We start from the raw sequence: 24,213 nt of genomic DNA on the forward strand, positions 1-24,213 counted from the left end.
TGCTTTTCAACCGTTCACTGCCTGCACCCGCACACCCGACTAGCATCACCACCCTGGATGGTTTCGACCTAGAATATGTAGACATCTATAATTACCTAGGTGTCTTGCTAAACTGTAAACTCTACTTCCAGACTCATATCAAACATCTCCAATCTAAAATCAAATCTAGAGTCGGCTTCCTATTTCGCAACAAGCCTCCTTCACTCACTTCGCCAAACTTACCCTAGTAAAACTGACTATCCTACCGATCCTCGACTTCGGCGATGTCATCTACAAAATAGCTTCCAATACTCTACTCAGCAAACTGGATGCAGTTTATCACCTTATACCATCCACCACTGCGACCTGTATGCTCTAGTCGGCTGGCCCTCGCTACATATTAGTCGCCAGACCCACTGGCTCCAGGTCATCTACAAGTCCATGCTAGGTAAAGTTCCGCCTTATCTCAGTTCACTGGTCACGATGGCAACACCCACCCGTAGCACGCGCTCCAGCAGGTGTATCTCACTGATCATCCCTAAAGCCAATACCTCATTTGGACGCCTTTCCTTCCAGTTCTCTGCTGCCTGTGACTGGTACGAATTGCAAAAATTGCTGAAGTTGGAGACTTTTATCTTCCTCACCAACTTTAGACATCTGCTATTTGAGCAGCTAACTGATCGCTGCAGCTGTACATAGTCCATCGGTAAATAGCCCACCCAAGTTACCTACCTCATCCCCATACTGTTTTTATTTATTTACTTTTCTGCTCTTTTGCACACCAGTATCTCTACCTGCACATGACCATCTGATCATGTATCACTCCAGTGTTAATCTGCTAAATTGTAATTATTCGCCTACCTCCTCATGCCTTTTGCACACAATGTATATAGACTCTTTTTTTCTTTTTTTTGTACTGTGTTATTGACTTGTTTATTGTTTACTCCATTTGTAACTCTGTGTTGTTGTCTGTTCACACTGATATGCTTTATCTTGGCCAGGTCGCAGTTGTAAATGAGAACTTGTTCTCAACTAGCCTACCTGGTTAAATAAAGGTAGAAAAAAAAATGCACGCATGCCGCTTCTCCAGGCAATGGAGGACGCATGTGGGGACATAGAGGTTGCCTCTGTCCAAGGTTTGATACGCCATGTTAGGAGATACTTCCCTCGATGTTTGGCAAGAGAAAACATATCTTGTGATGTGGACAAAGTATTGTGGCCAGACCCAGGCCGGAGATGAAGAGATGAAGCGTAGCTTAGCACTGGTGACTGCCCCCCCTACTAATTCCTGGACTGCCCTCCCTGGACCCCACACACACAATTGTGTTCTTTACTGTATTCTTAAGAATATACTTTTGGTTTACATATGTTTATGGTTTTGTTGTATGCTACTGTATACAACAGTAATGTTTGGCCTACTAAATATTTTCTGTTTCTACATTGCATTGGTGTTTACAGTGTACAGTACTTGTTACCCCTCTCAGCAGATTACTTTCACTGTAGAACATTGTATTGAAATGTAGATATAAGCCTATGAAAGACCAAAGAGCTTTAGATTTAGAACAACAGTGTTTACATGGTATATCCAAAAATGTACTATTATGAAAGCAGTGTTTGCCATTTGATGCAAATGCTTCATTCTGACATGTGTTTACATTTTGAAGGAGATGTGAGGCATTTCGCATTTTGTGGGTGCAGTTTTGGGACTTGTGTGTAGAGTTTTGAAAAAAGGAGACAGTTTTGAAAACGTGTGTAAGCAGTTGGAAAAAACTGTAAAAGTACTGTAACTTGTTACTTGCTGTGGAAAGTAACTCGTTGCATTACTTTTAGGTGACCAAAAACAGAAAACCCTCTTAAGATGACTTGCACGTGTGGGTCCTTCTTATGCCAAGTGGAAGGCACACACTACTTTTGAATAGCTTTCATAGATCACATCTGTAATATATATATCTGGGCTATACCAACTGAACTAATAATGACACATTTTTACTTTACCTTCTATAATGGTATTTTAATGTTTGATTTGATGCATTAAATATTTCAGCAATGACCCAAAGAAATGATGGCAATCATCTGTTTTTATTGCCGGTATGAAACGTCTAACTGGGTAGAACTGCTAGATAACTTGCGGACACAACAAGTCAACAACTTTGGGAGTACACACCTCCAGGAATCAGGTGACTACAGCAGCCTTTACAATATTCGAGGTGAATTATTTTTTTAATGTGAGATTTCTAGCCACAATCATGCATTTGTACTAGGACCCCAACGGATCTGTGTCAAACCACACACAAGATAAAGGAGAACATGGATACACTTCAGGGTATGTAAGCGCTTCCATCTGTGTCTTAGGAGATAAGTTGTTTTCATCAAAAAATTCAATTTAGGACTACCAATTCGGAGCAATCACAATCAAGCCACACAACCCCACCGCTCACCACGGCTGAGGAGGAGAGTCTGCCTCGTCTGTATGACTGTGATATGAGATGTTCAGTGAAGATGTGTCTAAACTGCAGGGGAAGTACACAAAGGCAGCTCAGTCATTGAGTATGAAATTGGTGCTCTGACCTCTAAGCACTACCTTTGAAATAGCCATCGTATGTAACTGCAGAAAAGCATTCGCTATACCTGGCTTTCACACATTCACATCCAATGGGGACTGGCAATACACAACCGATTTAATCTAAAACAGAGAATGGACAACATTTCGCCAACAGGAGTCCAATTCACATGGTTCTGGCGGGTATGCTGTAGTAATAGGGATGTGCACTGAAGCCTCAAAATGGGCAGTGCTGTCCTGTCAGTTGTCGTGAATCAATGACAGCTATTCAAGCACATACAATATTAACAATAAGTAGGCCTACATGGTATGATAGAGTTTCCCAGTTGCCATCTTTAAACTATTTATTTACACACTTCAAGTCTTATTAGAACTCTCTCTGTATCAAATCTGGGACTGAGAGACTGAAAAACAACTTCAGCCATCAGTGTCACGACTTCCGCAGAAGTGGGCTCCTCTCCTTGTTCGGGCGGCGTTCGGCAGCCACTCCATTGTTCATTTACCAATTTGTATCGTCTTGTTTTGCACACCTGGTTTACATTCCCCAATCACACTGCATGTATTTATTCCTCTGTTCCCCCTCATGTCTTTGTGTGATATCGTTTGTGTGTTACGTGTTTTGTAACGCTCCAGGCTGGCGTTCGTTATTGCCGTGTGTTTTCACGAAGCTTGCTTGAATTGTTATACATTTATGGTTTGTGACTGTTTTTGCGCGCTTTACACTTTGCCTTGTTGGCTGGAGGAGGTTTTTGACACAGCTGCGTCCGTCTGTAATCTTTCTCCTGCCTTAATAAAGTGTGCGCCTGGTCACAATTCTCTGCCTTCCTGCACCTGACTTCACCACAAGTACGCACACGCCTGACAATCAGACAGTTAAATAGTCACCACTAGCCGGCCTCCACCCAGTACCCTGCCCTGAACTTCAGTCACTGTTACTAACCGGCTTCCACCCATTACTCTACTCTGCACCTTAAACTGCTGCCCGATGTACATAGTCATTGAACACTGGTCACTTTAACAATGTTTACATATTGTTTTACCCACTTAATATGTATATACTGTATTCTACTCAAGGCTCATCCCTATATAACTACTGCTGTACAAATCTTTTCCATTCATATACTGTCCATAATGTCTATACATACTGTATATATATATTTATATCCTGTACTCTGACATTGCCTGTTCTAATATTTCTTTATTAATTCCTTTCTTACATTTTTGGGGGATTTGCGTGTATTGTTTTGTATTGTTAGGTATTACTGTACTGTTGGCGCTAGGAACACAAGCATTTTGCTACACCCGCAACAACATCTACAAAATATGTGTACGCGACCAATAAAATTAGATTAGATTTTTGTCCAAAAAGCTAGGCTTCACATGTCCACAAATAGACCTGTCTCATTTGAATAGGCAGTAAGTGAAGTGTATACATTCACATTGTGGTCGAGGACTACAAGTTTCAGATACAGCTGGGTGATGGAGCTCGCTATGGGGGACTCCTTTTAAAATCTGCAGGGGGGGGGAGCTCATCTGGAGTTTCCTGATGCAGTGTTTGATAGGGCCTATTCATCAGCCTTCCACTCTGAGGTATAGGTCTGCCAGGCCTTTCCTCCCCTCACCACGGGTTACTCTGAATAACTAATGGGCGATGTGTGCGAGTAAGTGAGCGCCACTGCAACAGGACTGGGAAATCGAGAGAGGGGGGAGTAAACTCAACGATAAAAGATTTGTGTCACGAGGCTACTCATGATAATGTGACTGAAGACTGTACAAAAGCCTAGGTACTGTCCCAATCTATTAGCTAATCATGTTACAACTTGGTTATTACATAGATTTTCAAACTTGAAATTTGTGGGGCAAGTTATGTTGTTTCCATGCATGTAGTCTCTAATGAGTATTGTGGAAAATAGTCATCAAAGACTGTAAAAGCTGTGGTCTGGAAACGAATTTGAATTTCTTCTCAGGAGAAGGGAGGTAGACTTGTGTCATGCATTTTCAGCCTGAGGCAAACACAATGATCTCAGTATGCACCCGTAGGTAATACCCCCATTTTGCATGAAGAACTAGCAAAACACAACATACAATGCAAAGACAGGGCAACAAACCTAAACTGAAAGAACGTTGCTTCAAGGTGACAACATGTCAGGAAATCAAAACCTTCAAACTGTGTTCATACCGATGTCTGTGTTGCATTGTCTGGTGTGGTTTATCTCACCTAACACCTCCAAGACATGTACCAGTTAGCCTATTGTAACAGCAGAATATAAATTCACATCCAGATTTTGGTCCATTCAAAAGCAACAACACATAGGCCTACATACAATCTGCAATACTTTGATGAAATCTATGTATTGTGTTTCAGGATATTGGTGTGTACTTCACAGATTTTGCAACCTCTTGTCAAATATTAGCTCAATGCAACGTATGTGCGACTCCACACATCATGCACTTAACACAAGTACCATTACTGACCATCCGTGGGAAGGGACCATTTTAGGCAGAAAAGCCTCAGGACCAGGCTGCAGGTCTGGAAATGAGAATGGAGTCCCTTGGTTCAGCAAGCAAGTCCATACTGGGAGGAGTACATTGACTTCTTATAGATTTCTCAGCTAACAGGACAGACTTAATAAAACATGACAGATGGCATCTGCTCTCCCTCCTACTGCTCCTGAAGAAAATGAAGAACAGCAGAAGCCGCATGTTAATGGCCTTACACTAGAGTAGCACTCATATTACATCCCCCAACATCCCCCAAGTGACTGTGATATTCAATGTGAACAACCAACCGACGAAGGACAGAGACGTGGCGTGCTAAAGTTCTCTTTCATCATCTGAGCATGGATCTGGGAAAATGTTTATACAAGCTCTCTTTGGTTATTTGCTTTTTGAAATGTGCTAGATGGATACAGTATTAGTTTATTTATTGCATAACTGTAACCCAAAACACATCGTTAGTTGTACTTTTTAAAATTAAAAAGCAGATTGATGAGCTCCATTGAAAACCTGATTGCCATCGAACTTCGTTGGAAGAAAGCGCAGCAACGCTTATGTAACGGGCCATAGAAAGAGAATGATTAACCTCATCAGATCAGTCTGGCTGACATGAATACGGCTGCAGATTCATTTTGTGATTCCGTTCCTGTATTCAATGGGTGAAAAATTCCATCGTCGTTCCAAACCAATAACAAACTTTGCCATTTTCCCTTTTGCAGATAGTGCTAATATGACATGTTTAAATTTTAAACAGAAACGACAGCTTACATGATGTGGTAATTTGGATTCTGAAAAGAAACATCCTTAGCATCCTACTTTTATTTAAAGTAAACTAAACCATTGAATAGAAACCACGTTGCCTCAAGCTATGCTGCCAACTAAAACACTATCTTCCCTTTTTGATTCCTGGCTGCCTGTGCCTCATACAGTGGACCTTGTGTGACTATAGCTCAATAAAATGCATCATGTTTTGGGTATGCTTGTCATCGGCATGGACAAAGATTTTTTTGGGGGATAAAAAGAATCAGGATAGAGTTAAGCACAAGCAAAATTCCAGAGGAAAACCTGGTGCAGTCTGCTTTCCAACAGACACTGGGAGACAAATTCACCTTTCAGCAGGACAAGAACCTAAAACACAAGGCCAAATATACACTGGAGTTGCTTACCAAGACAACATTGAACGTTCTTGAGTGGCCTAGTTACCGTTTTGACTGAAATCAGTTTGAAAATGTATGACAAGACTTGAAAATGGCTGTCTAGCAATGATCAACAACCAACTTGACAGACCTTGAAGAAAAAAAAAAATGTGCATATATTGTACAACCTAGGTTTGCAAAGCTCTTAGAGACTTACCCAGAAAGACTCATAGCTGTAATTGCTGCCTAAGGTGATTATATCAAGTATTGACTCAGGGGTGTGAATTCATTTGCATATTAGACATTTCTCTATTTAATTTTGAGTAAATTTGCACAAATTTCGAAAAACATCTCTTCTCTTCTCTTCTCTTTCATTGTGGGGTATTGTGTGTAGATGGGCGAGGAAAAATATATTTAATCAATTTTGAAATAAGGCTGTAATGCAACAAAATTTGCAATAAGTCAAGGGGTATGAATACCTTTTGAAGACGCTGGATTTAGGGGCTCCCACATAAAGGGGAATGACGGATGAGAGACAGTGCCCGCACTCTACACAGCTGAAAAATACATTAAAGCCGAAGCGGTGGCCCCAGGTTTGGTACCGCAGGTAATCAAAAAGCGTGTCTCTCCCCGGGTGCCAGTGCCATCGGACTTGCATGATCACGCAGGACAGAGGTGATATGGTAAACATGACGAAACGTACAAGAAATGAAAACAAGTCAAATATCTAGCAACCATGTACAGGATTATTTTACACAGTAGAGGATTATGCATTTGGGAGTCAGGTCACGTTCTCTGTCGGGTTATCAACATGGGACATATGAATTAACAGGCCTACCTTTTGGATTTATGTCAGGCACATGTTTCTAAATATGTTATTCATAAAGATGGCTATACGTTGAAGTTCACATTTTGCTGTTCTAAACTATTAGCGCCCACTTAAAAAAATATTACACTTTACTACAGAATACTACAGTACTTACTATATAATTCTGTGGTAAACTAGTATATACTGTAGCATCCCTTGATTATGTGCAGTACTTACTATAGAATGTTCTAGTATACTGTAGAATACTATTGTAAATACTATAGTATTATTTGAACGGATAGTTCACAGCTTCAGATCTTTTCTATAACCTGTACGCAACACACTATATGCTCTATACTAGACATGTACTAGACATGTAGACATGTAGGTAGACATGTAGGTTTCTCACTTTCTCACAAAAATTGGGGGAGGGGAATGGGCAAGGTATATGAAAATTAAATTCTGTAATATTTACAATAGTTATATAGTATTACTTACTGTAGTTATAATATTACTGTAGTTTTTGCTGACATTGTAGTATTTATTACAGTGTTGTTTTGCGGATAATATTGTGGTATTTACAATAGTATTCTACAGTATACTAGAACATTCTATAGTAAGTACTACATATGTTAGAGGGATACCACAGTGTGTAGTATAGTACTCTACATTATACAACGGGTGGGTCTAATCATGAATGCTGATTGGTTAAAACCGCATTCCAGCCAGTGTCTATTCCATAAGTTACCACCTGGCTAAATCTATGATGTTAAAATGCCTATTTACTATGTTCCATCTGACTGTGCAATCCACTGTCTCATCAGCCAAGCCAAGCAATTTATAAACTTGATCTCCACTATAAAAAACATCAAGACATTTATCTCACATTTCTTTTCGACTAACATTTCATTTTCAACAGTGGATATTTGTATAAACTTTGCTTTCTGTATCTCCGACATTTGCAACATTGTTTCAATATTCAAATTCGGCTTTTCTCAGACAGTCAACAAATCATGAATCAGCTGGCATAATTTTTATGGATATAAAGAAATGTAAATTGAAAATAGGTCAAATGAAACAAAGTGCAGCTAGTTTGCAGTCTTTCCAGCTTCAGTTTGAAGTGATTGTGTTAGCTGTGTTGTTGTGGAACGATGAAGCTTGTGGAACGATGAAATAGTATGAATAAATTCATCAAAATAAAGTTTTTAATGAAAATATGCAAATCATTATTTGAATATGTTGGCAACCCGGGTCTTCGTCTCGGGCCTAACAACACACGTGCCAATATATCCTCCAAACACCGGCTTCTCGGGCATTATCACTTAAGTATACTACAGTTTACTACAGAATTCTATAGTAAGTATTATAGCATTGTCTATAGTAAGTACTATAGCATTGTATAGTAAACTGTACAATTGTTTATGTGTGTTTTGGCAGGTTAAAACTTAATAAGTCAATGGACGAATGTGGAGCCTGTCCCCTAATACTGTCCAGAAAAACATTGACCCGATTGACACTTTTCTTGGTTACTTTTGGGGACTTCCTTTCTTAATTAAATGTTCAACATTTAACTATGATGTAGTCCTTATTTGCTCACTACAGATTGTTATGGTGTTTTGCCTCTTGCTACACTCGGATTGACACAGTTTATCTTGTATTTAAGTGGTTATTGACATTCCTGGTTCAGTTGAAAACAGAATTAACTGTACAGCAATACACTTCCACTGATGCTAATGACTAAGCTATTTTATAACAAACCATCCTTGTCTCGTTGGCTGTCACAGGAACATGGCAAGATGAGGCTGCTTTGAAAACCTTTCCAGCACCTCCAATATACTGTATAATACTTTAAAATCTCTGCAATGATTGAATTCCAGTCTGTGGCCATCTAAATGCTTTGCTATTTTGTGATATAGCTACACTTCATTCAGTTTCAAACCAAAAGTCTACCCTGTGAAAGTAGAAAGTCTGAATGTTGAGATACCAAGGGAAAAGTCTGAGCCTTTAAATTAGGCAAAGCATATTTTCCCTTCAGAATGAGGGATTACTAGCAGGGAAGCTTGAATATCAGTGACTTTAAAAGGGAGGAAGATCCCATCCTTAAATCAGGTGGAAACTACAGTAAATGTCAAGCCTTTACAAGAACACACAACAAAAACATGATTCTGCCCTTTCTTACTCAAGCATTCAAGGCTTTTCTATACACTGCTAGCTTTAGAAATGGTTGTGAGAGGTTTCAACTTACTGTTAGAACAGGAGTTCAAAAGCAGTGACAGAAATATTTTGGAGGGATGACGTCATGTCCAGGGACCATAGCTGGACTGGTCCTCTACTCATGAGTTAGGTGATACAACCATGTTTCACTCTCAGATTGCTCGAATATCAGGATAATATGGTGGTGCAATTTGTTTTGTCTGAAATGATAAATGTGTGCTTATGATCGAAAAAAATTCTGCAACGGGGGGGGGTTGCTTCATATTTATTTATGTGCTTATGCTTATGAAATACAACTTTTTTTCACCAACTTGTGTTCAATTTGTGTAACAGCTTATTGATTGATTCGTTGTACTGAACTACAATTTCTACACTCTTTGTCTTGTTACTCATTCCTGTCATTGCTTCAGAAGGATCGTAAACACGTGCATTAACATGGATTCTGGCTTCATTAATCAACAATGGATTTAATCCCATATTTGACTGCAAAAACAAGTGACTTCATGCCCATGGGTCCATACTCCCTTTGCTAGCTAAATAGTATTATAGTGTGTTCCCTAAGAACAACAAATCTTATTTAGAGTCAGTGAATGCCATAGCCTCAAGGCATTTGTGTAGAGTGCCATTTCTCCGGGGATCCCTCCGGAGCAGGAGGTCTGCTCTGCGTAAGAAGATGGATCACCATATAGATTATTAATCAAAAGATGGATGGTGCTGAACATATGCCTCAGGCTAGCTGCTCTCACACTGCAAGTGGAAGAAAACAGATCTTTGGGTCATTCCTAATTTTCCATGGTCTTTTCTCTTGAAAGAAGGCAGCGACTGGACTTTGCAACTCTATAAGGTGTTGGAAGGCAATCATCTTGTTTTTTTCTTCTTTTCTTCCAGAGTGAATAGAGAAGACACATAGAGAGCAAATAAGTGGGTTAAGTTTTCTTAAGAAGTGGAATAGTTAAGTTACATTTCAATTAGGGAACGAGTCAGAGCAATAAAGGACATCGCCTTATTGTCCTGAAATGAAAGATGAGCTGTCATTTACTAATCCACTTGGTCTTGTTAGGAGTCGTCTTACAGTAAGCAACAGTATTACCTTTTCAACTCACTTTGTCTCATTGGTATTGTGTGTCAGAAAGTCACTTTAAATGGGTTTTTCATGAGAAATCCTCTGTAGCACTCTAAGCACTTGTCGCAGTGTGGAATACATGCTGTATTGTATCTAGGGTAGATAGCAAGAGAATGATTTCATTTAAATATGTCTCAGTGTGGAATAAATACTTTATTGTATCTAGGTAGATAGCAAAATAATGATTTCATTGCAATACCTCTCCAAGAAAGGTTCCTTTATGATTGCTACATTTGTTGGAGAAAGAGTGGCGTAGCAGTCGCCTAGTTTTTTACATTACATTTAAGTCATTTAGCAGACGCTCTTATCCAGAGCGACTTACAAATTGGTAGTTTTGGTACATCAACCTATCAGAAGTGTAATGTACTTATGGAAAGGGTGCATATCTTTCCACAAGGGGTTAATGATGTTTTGAATGTTCTGAAATAGGTTACAGTATAGTTTTACTGTAATTACTGTAGGCCTGAGGCCATGTGAATAGTGGCCTATAAAGTGGTGGATTTTGTTCTATTTGTCTACTTCAGTGTGCCCCAGCTGTTACTTTGGTAAACCTAGAAAAAAAACTAGAGTTAAATTGATTCACAATACTAGAAAATAAGCTATTTGACAAATGTTATGCTCAGACACAAAGGCAAATATTATGCAGAACTATTTCAAAATAAAACTAATTTCAGCTTTTTGATTTCTACATTGTCCACCATAGTGACAGTGACTTTTTAAGTTGGACACCAGACAATTGCCTCTTTGGTTATGATCAGACTTTCCATGAAAAAATATCATTAGTATACTATGGCATAAATCAGGGATGGGAAACTTTGATGGGGTTGGGGTCCACAAAAAATATGAAATCATCATGAGGGTCCGTAGAGGTTTGCGGGTCTGCGTACCCACATCCATACCCACACATGCAGTCAGAGCCCGCCCTAAGTGTTTAGGGGGCCCTAAGCAAAATTGAAGTTTTTGAGTGCAATTCTACTCATTTTGTCATGAGGAGTAGAGAAAATGTTGCCGTTTTACAGCAAATGTCCTGCAATTCTACACATTTGCCATAGGCTAGAGATAAATGTTTGCTGCAGTTTTTAGTGATATCTGAATGAGAATGTTTAGATAGACTAACTTACAAAAAAAAAAAACAGTGTTATCTGACATGGGCTAATTGAGTGTCAGTGACTGGCATAACAAGATAAAAACTTCTGTAGTAAAAGAAAACTGTATATACTATAGTAATTAATGTAGTGTTTTGTGGATTATAGTATGCTGTACTATTTACTGTAGTGTTTTTGCAAACATTACTGTAGCTTTTACTATAGTGTTTTGTTTTATTAAATTTGACATAGAAGTGGAGTTTTTTTTCCCTTCAGAAAACCTACTGGAGAAATACTAAAATAGCAAATGTTCCATAACATGTAGTTAGGTAGGTATCACAGGAGGCTTCTGAGGGTAGAATGCCTCATAATAGCGTCTGGAACAGAGTCAATGGAATGGCATCAAACACATGGAAACCATGTTTTTGATGTATTTGATACCATTCCACTAATTTCGCTCCAGCCTTACCACGAGTCTGTTCTCCCCAATTAAGGTGCCACCAACCTCCTATAGTTGGTATGTTGTGTTTGTAAATGAGGTATATGTTGATGTTGTGTGGGTTGTGTTTGTATCAGTCTTGCTTTGACATCTGGAGCATGATTGATAGAGGTGTTCATGTGGCCCATTGTTATTCTTATACAGTTTTCTTGAGTGATGGGTTGTGGATTGCTCTGTTCAGGTATTCTTGTCCTTTTATTGCTTGTCTGCCTTTGATGGTCTTGATTCCGGTGGATCTGGTGGATGTATTGGTTGTTGATGTACATGTGACCCGTTTCAGGAAACTAGGCGTATGTCACAGGAGAGCCGTTTGAACGTCAACTTTTTTTCCAATCAGAATTCACTTTCTGGAGGACCGAGTTTTGAAATCAGTGGAATTCGAGTTAGATAGCTAAGGAGATGGAGAAAACACCTGTCTCCAGATTACATTTTCAAACTAAGTGCAACCATGGCATCCGACAGGAGATGCGTCCATCCATGATGCATACGGGTAAAATAGTCTAGCTAGCTACATTTTCAGATATGACACATTTTTAAATTTGACAAAGTGGTTTCATTTGAAGTTGAAGTGTACTGTTAGCTAGCTAACATTAGCTGGCTGGCTCGCTAGCTAACATCACGTGTATGATCTTATTATTAGTATCTCAGAGCCATTTGCTTTGCTAGTTAAAGCCTAATGTTAGCTAGCTAACATTGAAACTGGTTGGTTAGCTACCTGCAGATTCATGCAGGGTAGTAACGTCATGAGTTATGTCTTAACAAAAGACTCCACTATGCAAGTATCCATTTCAATAGATTGTCACTTTAACAACTGTTGATAGACGTACTAGCTTGTAAATTCGCTCTGGCGATCTACTCCTATTTCAGACCATGTGTAAGACAGTCTCGCTAGCTACATTTTCAGATATTACATGTTTCTAATTTGGAAATAAAGTATTTTCATTTCAAGTTTAAGTGTACTGTTAGCTAGGTAGCTAACATTAGCTGGCTCGCTAGCTAAAATTACCTAAATGATCTTAATATTCGTATCTCAGAGAAATTTGCCTGACTTGTTATATTCTAATGTTAGCTAGCTAACATTGAACCTGGTTGGTTAGCTACATGCAGATTCATACAGGGTAGTAACATTGTGAGTTGTGATTATGGTTAATTGTTTACATAGCTAGCTAGCTGCATGTCTTAACAAAAGACTCTCGTCTGAGTGTACAAGAGCGCAGAATAACTGATGAATTTACAAACGCTCAACACCCGTTGAATATGGCCGGTGTCAGTAAATGTTGGCAAAAAAAGCGTAATTAAATTGTTGCCTGCAGCACAGTTAGTCACCAACACTCTTGATAACATGAACACAGCCTAACCGGTTCTGCTTGGGCGAGTGAAATGGTCAAAGTGGGTTGTTCGCTCATGTGTCTGGAAGTATCTAGCAAGCGAGCCAATGTTAGGCAGTTAGCTTGGGTGCTTGACTACCGTTGTGAGGTCAGAACGTTCAAATTAACCCTACTCATTGGCCAGAGCGTCCAGTGTTTGCTCTGAACGCTGAGAGTACGAATGGACAATCTGACAGCACAGCTGCAGTCAACGCTCTGGATAACTTAACAGGCTAACCAGCTCTGCTAGGGCAAGTAATGTTCAGTGAGCTTTTCTCTCATTTGTGTCTGGAAGTAGCTAGCAAGTTAGCTTGGGTGCTTGACTGCTGCTGTTAGTACAGAACGGTCGGTTCAACCCTTAAACAGATGGGTGGGTCTAAAGCTTAAGAGGGTGTGAACAATGCTGAATGGTTGTAGACAAAGGGCTCTCTAGTAGTTGTACCAAAACATTCAAAGGACATTTTCTCAAAAGTGAGTTTACAAGTGTATCAAATTTCAAAGCAAAATTACTTTCCTGTTTTTCCTCAACTGTAGTGTATGATATACAATTTTTTAGCTCTGAGTCTCTACTTTTATCCAATGTTAAAAACACAATTTTAAATGATGCTACATAAGAACGATTTGAGCCGGTCGGTCACATATTGTCAGATTCTGCAGAAAAGGGGAGAATGGGTCACAGTGCTTGGCTAAAAGACAAGTAGAGATACAAGACTTGAATATTGGATCGTGAGGCTCTTGTTAGGCTCAGATGTATCAATAAACCATCCCTAATTGGAAAGGGGAACTAATCTGGGTAGACTCTTAAACTCGATCTGGATGCAAGAGGGTTGAGAATTGTTTTTTGTAGTCATGTCATGTCAAGAGTTTAGGCATAATGAGACATTGTTTGGCCAACTATGGGGGACACAGATGGGGGGTGTAACAAAGTCTGAATGAGGGCAACAACATTAAGACAATGATAGAGCATAGAGTTACCATAGGTTCAGAAAGATAAAGAAGCTTTCTTTCCTTCATTGCACTTATGTGACTTCAAGTCAAATAAGAGTCAAATCAAAGTTTATTGGTCACATACAAAGATTTGCAGATGTTATTGAAGGTGCAGCAAAATGCTTGTGTTTCTAGCTCCAACAGTGCATTAATACCTAGCAATACAAAACAATACACACATAATCCATAAAAGTAAAAAGAAAAAATTAAGAAAACCCGGAATTTAAATACACTAAGTGTACAAAATATTAGGAACACCTGCTCTTCCCATGAGATAGACTGACCAGGTGAACCCAGGTCAAGCGATGATTAATATCACTTTTTAAATCCACTTCAATCATCGTAGATGAAGGCGAGGTGCCAGGTTAAAGAAGGATTTTTATGCTTTGAGGCAGTTGAGACATAGATTGTGCATGTGTGCCATTCAGAGTGTGAACGGGCAAGACAAAATATTTAAGTGCCTTTGAACAAGGATATGGTAGTAGGTAACAGGCGTGCTGGTTTGAGTGTGTCAAGAACTTCAACACTGCCAGATTTTTCACACTCAACAGTTTCCCATGTGTGTCATTAACCGTTCACCACCCAAAGGACATCCAGCCAACTTGACACAACTGTGGGAAGCATTGGAGTCAACATGGACCAGCATCTCTGTGGAACACTTTCGACACCTTGTAGAGTCCATGCCACGATGAATTGAGGCTATTCTGAGGGCAAAAGTTGGTGCAACTCAATATTAGGCATGTGTTCCTGGTGTTTTGTACAATCAGTGTATCATTATACACTGATTGTACAAATGCTGTGTATAGACAGTATATGAGTAGAATAGAACAGAACTAACTGAACTAAATTACTATCGCCCCGTAGAACTCACTTCTGTCATCATGAAGTGCTTTGAGAGACTAGTCAAGAATCATATCACCTCCACCCTACCTGTCACCCTAGACCCACTCCAATTTGCTTACCGCCCCAATAGGTCCACAGACGATGCAATCGCCATCACACCGCACACTGCCCTATCCCATCTGGATAAGAGGAATATCTATTTAAGAATGCTATTAATTGACTACAGCTCCGCATTCAACACCATACTACCCTCCACACTCATCATTAAGCTTGAGAACCTGGTTTCTTGACCCCGCCCTGTGCAACTGGGTCCTGGACTCAACAGTGGCGACTCCGGGATTTTGGCCTTCTAGGCAGAGTTGCAAAGAAAGAGCCATATCTCAGACTGGCCAATAAAAAGAAACGATTAAGATGGGCAAAAGAACACAGACTCTGGACAAAGGAACTCTGCCTTGAAGGCCAGCATCCCGCCTCTTCACTGTTGACGTTGAGACTGGTTTTTGCAGGCACTATTTAATGAAGTTGCCAGTTGAGGACTTGTGAGGCGTCTGTTTCTCAAACTAGACACTAATGTACTTGTCCTTATGCACAGTTGTGCACTGGGCCTCCCACTCCTCTTTCTATTCTGGTTAGAGTCTGTTTGCGCTGTTCTGTGAAGGAAGTAGTACACAGCGTTGTATGAGATCTTACGTTTTTTGGCAATTTCTCACATGGAATACCCTTCATTTCTCAGAACCAGAATAGACTGACGAGTTTCAGAAGAAAGCTCTTTGTTTCTGGCCATTTTGAGCCTGTAATCAAACCCACAAATGCTGATGCTCCAGATACTCAATTAGTCTAAAGAAGACCAGTTTTATTGCTTCTTTAATCAGGACAACAGTTTTTAGCTGTGCTAACATAATTGCAAAAGTGTTTACTAATGATAAATTAGCCTTTTAAAATGATAAACTTGGATTAGCTAACACAAAGTGCCATTGGAACACAGGAGTGATGGTTGCTGATAATGGGCCTCTGTACGCCTATGTAGATATTCCATAAAAAATCTGCCGTTTCCAGCAACAATAGTAATTTACAACATTAACAATGTTTACACTATATTTCTGATCAATTTGATGTTATTTTCATGGACAAAAAATGACTTTACTTTCCTTAAACAAGGACATTTCTTGGTGACCCCAAACTTTTTAACTGTAGTGTTGGTATTTCTGTTATCCAGGTGGGATAGTGCAGTATGCGATTGCATCATCCATGGATCTGTTGGGGCGGTATGTGAATTGTAGTGGGTCTAGGTTGTTGGGTAAGGTGGAGGTTATATGGTCCTTAACTAGCCTCTCAAAGCACTTTGTGATGACAGAAGTGAGTGCTACGGTGGGATAGTTATTTAATTCAGTTACCTTATTTTTCTTGAGAACAGGAACATTGGTGGAAGCAAGTCGTGACAGCAGACGTATATAGAGAGATTGAATATGTCCATAAACACTCCAGCCAGCTGGTCTGCACATGCTCTGAGGACGGGGCTTGGGATGACGTCTAGTCCCCCAGCCTTGCGAGGGTTAACATGCTTAAATGACTTACGTCGGCCACAGAGAACGGGAGCACACAGTCCACGAGCAGCATGGGCTTGCGTCGGCGGCTCAATGTTGTTTTCCTCGACGCGGGCGAAGAAGGGGCATAGCTTGTCTGTGTTCGCGATGTGTCTGGCTTTCCCTTTATAATCCGTAATTTGTCTGGAGTCTTTGCCACATACGTCTCGTGTCTGAGCTGTTGAATTGCGACTCCACTTTGTCCCTGTACTGTTTTTGATTGCCTTACGGAGGTCATAGGTGGTCTGTTTGTACACATTAATGTTCCCAGTCATGGTTAAACACGGTGGTTCGCACTTTCAGTTTCACGCGAACACTGTCATCTGTCCACAATTTTTAGATTTTGATAAGTTCTAATCTTCACAGTGTGAACAACATCCTCTGCACTTATTGATGAACCCAGTCACCGAGTCAATGTACACGTCAGTGGAACATTTCCCAGTCCGCATGATCAAAAATGACCTGGATTTCTGCATAAATTGGTCATCAAATGTGATCTGATCTTCATCTAAGTCACAACAATAGACAAACATAGTGTGCTTAAACTAATAACACGAATGATTGTATTTTTCTTGTCTACATTGAATACATAATTGAAACATTCACGGTGTAGCTTTGAAAAATTATGTGAACCCCTAGGCTAATGACGTCTCCAAAAGCTAATGTGGAGTTCAAGTCAATGAGATGGGATTGGAGATGTTGGTTAGAGTTAACTTGCCCTGTAAAAAAACAGTTTGTTCACAAGAAGCATTGCCCGATGTGAACCATGCCTCGAACAAAAGACATCTCAGAAGAACTAAGATGAAGAATTGTTGACTTGCCTAAAGCTGGAAAGGGTTACAAAAGTATCTCTAAAAGCCTTGATGTTCATCAGGCTGCTAAGATGACTGCAAGAGCACAGCGCAGAATGCTCAATGAGGTAAAGAAGAATCCTAGAGTGTCCGCTAAAGACTTACAGAAATCTCTGGAACATGCTAACATCTCTGTTGACGAGTCTACGATACATAAAACACGAAACAAGAATGGTGTTCATGGGAGGACACCATGGAAGAAGCCACTGCTGTCCAAAAAAAAACATTGCTGTACGTCAGAAGTTTGCAATAATGCACCAAAATATTCTGTGGACAGATGAAACTACAGTTGAGTTGTTTGGAAGGAACACACAACACTATGTGTGGAGAAAAAAAGGCACAGCACACCAACATCAAAACCTCATCCCAACTGCAAAGTATGGTGGAGGGACTGCTTTGCTGCCCCAGGTATTGGACAGCTTGCTATCACGAACAGAAAAATTAATCCCTAAGTTTATCAAGACGTTTTTCAGGAGAATGTTAGGCTATCTGTCCGCCAATTGAAAGTCAACAGAAGTTGGGTGATGCAACAGGACAACGACCCGAAACACAGAAGTAAAATCAACAACAGACGAAAATACGCCTTCTGGAGTGACCCAGTCAGAGTCCTGACCTCAACCCGATTGAGATGCTCTGGCATGACCTCAAGAGAGCAGCTCACACCAGACATCCCAAGAATATTGCTGAATTGGAACAGTTTTGTAAAGACGAATGGTCCAAAATACCTCCTGACCGCTGTGCAGGTCTGATCCGCAACTACAGAAAATGTTTGGTAGAGGTTATTGCTGCCAAAGGAGGGTCAACCAGTTATTAAATCCAAGGGTTCCCATACTTTTCCCACCCTGCACTGTGAATGTTTACACAGTGTGTTCAATAAAGACATGAAAACATATAATTGTTTGTGTGTGTTACGGTTCTCGTTTGTGGAATGACCGGACCAAGGTGAAGCACGGTAGGCGTACATCGTTATTTTTATTGATGACACCAAAAGCAAAATAACAACGACAAAAACGGAAGCGCACAGTTCTGTAAGGCAAAATAAACTATACAGAAAACAAGATCCCACAAACGCCCAAAAGGAAAATGACAACTTATATATGATCCCCAATTAGAGACAACGATAGACAGCTGCCTCTGATTGGGAACCATACTCAGCCAAAAACACAGAAATAGAAAACAGATTTTCCCACCCGAGTCACACCTTGACCTAACCAAACATAGAGAATAATAAGGATCTCTAAGGTCAAGGTGTGACAGTGTGTTATTAGTTTAAGCAGACTGTGTTTGTCTATTGTTGTGACCTAGATGAAGATCAGATCAAATTGTATGACCAAATTATGCAGAAATACAGGTATTTCCAAAGGGTTCACATACTTTTTCTTGCCACTGTAGATTTTGATTGTTCAGAACAGTTACTTCCTATAGGTGGGGACAAGGAATGATCTGAAAAAATAACCTAAAAGATTTTTCAGAGTGCCTTGTTGACTTCGTTATTCTAGTGACAGCTGAATAAGCCTCTTGTGTGTTCTCTGATCTTCTCTCTGATAAGTATTTTTTTAATGAATTCCCCTAAAATACAATTAGTACGCTCCAAGCCCTTAGGCAAGTCTGCAGTTGGGCAAGTCAACATTTCAAACAAAGCTAATGAGTTGCCGGGGTGGTTGATAAATGTGCAGATACGCTATGAAGTGAATACGGCAAATATTAACAATCATATTAATGTGGCTGTATTCACAGGAATATAGCTTTAATTAGCCCTATCCCTTCTATGCGAAGTGAGTAAACTGGCAGATAAAATGTTATGAAACTATATCACTACATTGTCTCTACATCCTTATTAAAATTGTCAATGATGAATGTTTCGGTTGGTAAGAATTGGCATTATAGCTAAAAGCTAACGAGTCACTGTTGGCATGTTTGTTCAACTTAGCTTTCTATCTTCACTACTAACATTACAGTTTACAAATATATGCTCTCATCTTCGTTCTTTATTGCCTGGATGAATTCAAAGACAAATTGTGGGGGATTCATGTTATGACTCAAAAGATTAAAAAACCCGGCTTTTTTCCTGATGAACCCTGGCTTTGAAAAGTGGAGAAATTAAAATGGTTGAGAGTAGAGAGAACAGGGAGAGACCATTTGCATACTTTTAGCCTTGGGCAGTTAAGCAGGCACATTTTGTCATACATATAGAGTTGAAGTCGGACGTTTACATACACCTTAGCCAAATACATTTAAACTCAGTTTTTCACAATTCCTGACATTTAATCCGAGTAAAGATTCCCGGTCTTAGGTCAGTTAGGATCCCCTCTTTATTTTAAGAATGTGACATGTCAGACTAATAGAAGAGAGAATGATTTATTTCAGCTTGTATTTCTTTCATCACATTCCCAGTGGGTCAGAAGTTTACATACACTCAATTAGTATTTGGTAGCATTGCCATTAAATTGTTTAACTTGGGTCAAACGTTTGGGTAGCCTTCCACAAGCTTCCCACAATAAGTTGGGTGAATTTTGGCTCAGTCCTCCTGACAGAGCAGGTGTACCTGAGTCAGGTTTGTAGGCATCATTGCTCGCACACGCTTTTTCAGTTCTGCCCACAATTTTTCAATGGGATTGAAGTCAGGGCTTTGTGATGGCCACTCCAATACCTTGACTTTGTTGTCCTTACGCCATTTTGCCACAACTTTGGAAGCCATTTGGGGTCATTGTCCATTTGGAAGACCCATTTGCAACCAAGCTATAACTTCCTGAGTGATGTCTTGAGATGTTGCTTCAAAATATCCACATCATTTTACTTTCCTCATGATGCCATCTATTTTGTGAAGTGCACCAGTCCCTCCTGCAGCAAAGCACCCCCACAACATGATTCTGCCATCCCTGCGCTTCATGGTTGGGATGGTGTTCTTCGGCTTGCAAGCCTCCCCCTTTTTCCTCCAAACATAACGATGGTCATTATGGCCAAACAGTTCTATTGTTGTTTCATCAGACCAGAGGACATTTTTCCAAAAAGTATGATCTTTGTCCCCATGTGCAGTTGCAAACCATAGTCTGGCTTTTTTAATGGCGGTTTTGGAGCAGTGGCTTCTTCCTTGCTGAGCGGCCTTTCAGGTTATGTCAATATAGGACTCGTTTTACTGTGGATATAGATACTTTTGTACCTGTTTCCTCCAGCATCTTCACAAGGTCCTATGCTGTTGTTCTGCGATTGATTTGCACTTTTTGCACCAACGTACGTTAATTTCTAGGAGATAGAATGCATCTCCTTCCTGAGCGTTGTGACGGCTGTGTGGTCCCATGGTGTTTATACTTGTGCACTATTGTTTGTACAGATGAACGTGGTACCTTCAGGCATTTGGAAATGGCTCCCAAGGATGAACCAGACTTGGGACGGTCTACAATTTTTTTTCTGAGGTCTTGGCTGATTTCTTTAGATTTTCCCATGATGTCAAGCAAGGAGGCGCTGAGTTTGAAGGTAGGCCTTGAAATACATCCACAGGTACACCTCTAATTGACTCAAATGAGCCCATTAGAAGCTTCTAAAGCCATTCCATAATTTTCTGGAATTTTCCAAGCTGTTTAAAGGCACAGTCAATTTAGTGTATGTAAACTTCTGACCCACTGGAATTGTGATACAGTGAATTATAAGTGAAATAATCTGTCTGTAAACAATTGTTGAAAAAATGACTTGTGTCATGCATGAAGTAGATGTTAATAAGAAATGTGTGGATTAGTAGAAAAAAGATTTTTAATGACTCCAACCTATGTGTATGTAAACTTCCGACTTCAACTGTAGATTCATATACTGTACAACCCAGCTCTGGCCAATAGTGACATTGGAGCATTATGGTCCTGTACCACAAGGCCTTGAAACCTTTGCTATTGAATGATGCAATCGTGGTTCCAAGGACATCTGAATACTCAAGAGTCCACATACTGTATACAAGACTTGGCTATACTAAACAATGGGAGAATCTGAACTGTGTGTAGATATTTATTTTTATCTTCACAAGATTGGGGACCCTGGCCTTCACTTGAGAAATTTGCTGACGATGCATACAATAGCTGGAAGAGATGTTCCAAGATGTTATCATAATACGGAATATAGATATGCATGCAGACCTACAGATCGTACATTTGTTTTTCAGGGGCACTTAAAATTCCAGATTGCAGTGACATGATTGCAATGCCCTCAAGATGTTATAAGCTTGCACGTAATGGGATGTCTTGGTTGACTGAGCGACGTATTACAAACTTTGTTAGCTCAAAGTTTACTTTGATGTGTTTGTATGCTAGCACAGTTAATTTGCATAGCATTAGCCACATAATATGATGTTTCTTCCTCACTTCCTTGTGTATGATCAGATTCTGCTCATCGCATGCTTCTCGAGTCTATCTATATGGAGTGGGGAGGAAGAGACAGGCACTCTTGGGTGATTCATTCAATCATTTGGTGTCATCCAACTATACCCAGCAGGTACAGCTAATCTATTAGCCTCCTGTCCACCGTTTGTCGAGTGTTAAGCGCTCTGCACACAATGGCGCTTTGTAGTCACCAAACAAAACCTGGGACTCATTGAAAGAACCCATCAGAGGGCCATACATGCTCAGCCATGCGAATCGCCTGCAGCTCTCTCCCCATAGCCCGTTCAAGAACTAAAAATATTTCTTATTGAAGAGAGAAAAAACACAAGTAAACAACGAACACATTTCATTTTGATTTGAATTAGCTATAGACTGGGAAAACATCTTAAGGTAGGCTATGTATGCACGCCGATGCAATCTCTCCCTCACGCACACAGGCGCAACCACTCACCCACACAGACACTGAAACACACACACTCATTCAAACCTCTCATACCATTTCAGCTTGTAGCTAAGATGAAATGTAGGGAAACCTGACGCTGTTGATTTAGTAACACTTCTCATGGTGTCATCCCAGCACCTCTGTCCAATACATACAGTCAAACAAATTTGTATTCCAACACACATCTGTGCATACTAAATAATTACCACATAATCTGTAGCTAAATGCTAGTGTCTCATTTACACCTGCTTGTACATGTCACAGTGTGGTTAACACCACGCAAAACAATCTCTGAATACCATTAACAGATTTATAACTGCTAGTACAGTATGTCATTGACTCTTTGCTATGTAGTAAGGCCTATATCTCTAGGCTTATATGTTGCTCATTTGAAATGCATTTGTATAGTTATTTAATTCCAGTACACTGCGTATCAGCATATTGAATAAAATTGAAACATGTTTTACTGAGATACAAAGTATGTTTTTAGTATACTAAAAAAAACACGAGTGGTGGGTACATTGCATTTCAGATGTATTATGGACATTGATATGCAATCCTCATATGCACAACGCAATTCAAAATGCCATGGAGAGGCATGGTGTAACACGCCTTTTGATGAGCCCACTGATAACCGTACACGGTGAGAGAACAGATGCACCACAACTGTTCAGTTCACACTTCGGATACAGAGGGACGCTGGAGGGAGCCTAAAGGTATTTGCTGGAGTGCAAGCATGGGACAAGGGAGACAGAGGAGAAGAGAGAGATGAGAGGGGGAAGGGAAACAGAGGAAAGGGACAATAGATCCAAAGAACAGGGGGAGAGAGAGAGAGAGAGAGAGAGAGAGAGAGAGAGAGAGAGAGAGGAGGAGGCAAGAGAGGAAAGTAAATTTGAAATGGAGAAAAAAAGGACAATAGATGAAAGAGAAAGGAAAAGCACTCTGTCTGATGCACACACACACACAGAGACACATACACAGGAGGTGAGTCTGAGGCTCTGTGACATGGGTGGCTTGTAGAACAGTAATTTATCAGGTTCTGAAGGCCACTGCAGACACATTTACTCAGTGTCATGAAAAAACATGTTTCTGTCCAAGCCTGTAAACTATTCCCATATGCCTAGCCTTCCCTCTCTCCATAAAATGTGCTGTTGGCAGTGGTGAAAGTAACGTGTGCCACAAACCATGAAGTAAATATATTTTGCTCATCAATAAATGTGATTCTGTAATCCATTTAGAAAACCTTAGCTATAGTCCACCTAGACAAGTGTATTATAGTGACCTTAACCCAACGCCTAGCAACCTCAGAGGTTCAGACCTCATGGCTTAATGAAGTTAAGGTGTTGACTTGACAGTTGCTGGACCGGGATTCAAATGTATTTTGACGCTGTAAAAACTGATCATATTGATAACATCGAATGCACATTACTTTTAATGGTGTTAATGAGTAGCATCATTTGGTAGCTCTACTTCCATTTAAAATACGAACATGTATGATTATTTATGACTTCATTGTAATGCGATAGAGTATTATTAATAACCTGGTTATATTGTATCAATGGTTGTTGTTTTCACAAACTTTTCTGTATATTTAAGTGGGAATCAACAACTTCACAATGATTGTGAGTAAATTAATGACAAATGAATATAGTGCTGGCAATCACACATGTCCGGTCGAGTTCATATTTCTCCAAGCCTGTTTTGGTTTGTGGTGTAGTGGATCAAACCACAGACAGCGTTGCAAATACCAATTCAGATAGCCTATGCGCCGGCGCTGCACCCATCGAGGAGAAGAAGCCAGTTGCGCGCATCATACACGACAAAAGAGTCAGTCGCCGAATACCCGGAGTCCACATATGCAACAGGGAGTTGCTGG

The sequence above is a fragment of the Oncorhynchus nerka genome, linkage group LG3, assembly GCF_034236695.1.
Source record: "Oncorhynchus nerka isolate Pitt River linkage group LG3, Oner_Uvic_2.0, whole genome shotgun sequence".
Taxonomy (NCBI): domain Eukaryota; kingdom Metazoa; phylum Chordata; class Actinopteri; order Salmoniformes; family Salmonidae; genus Oncorhynchus; species Oncorhynchus nerka.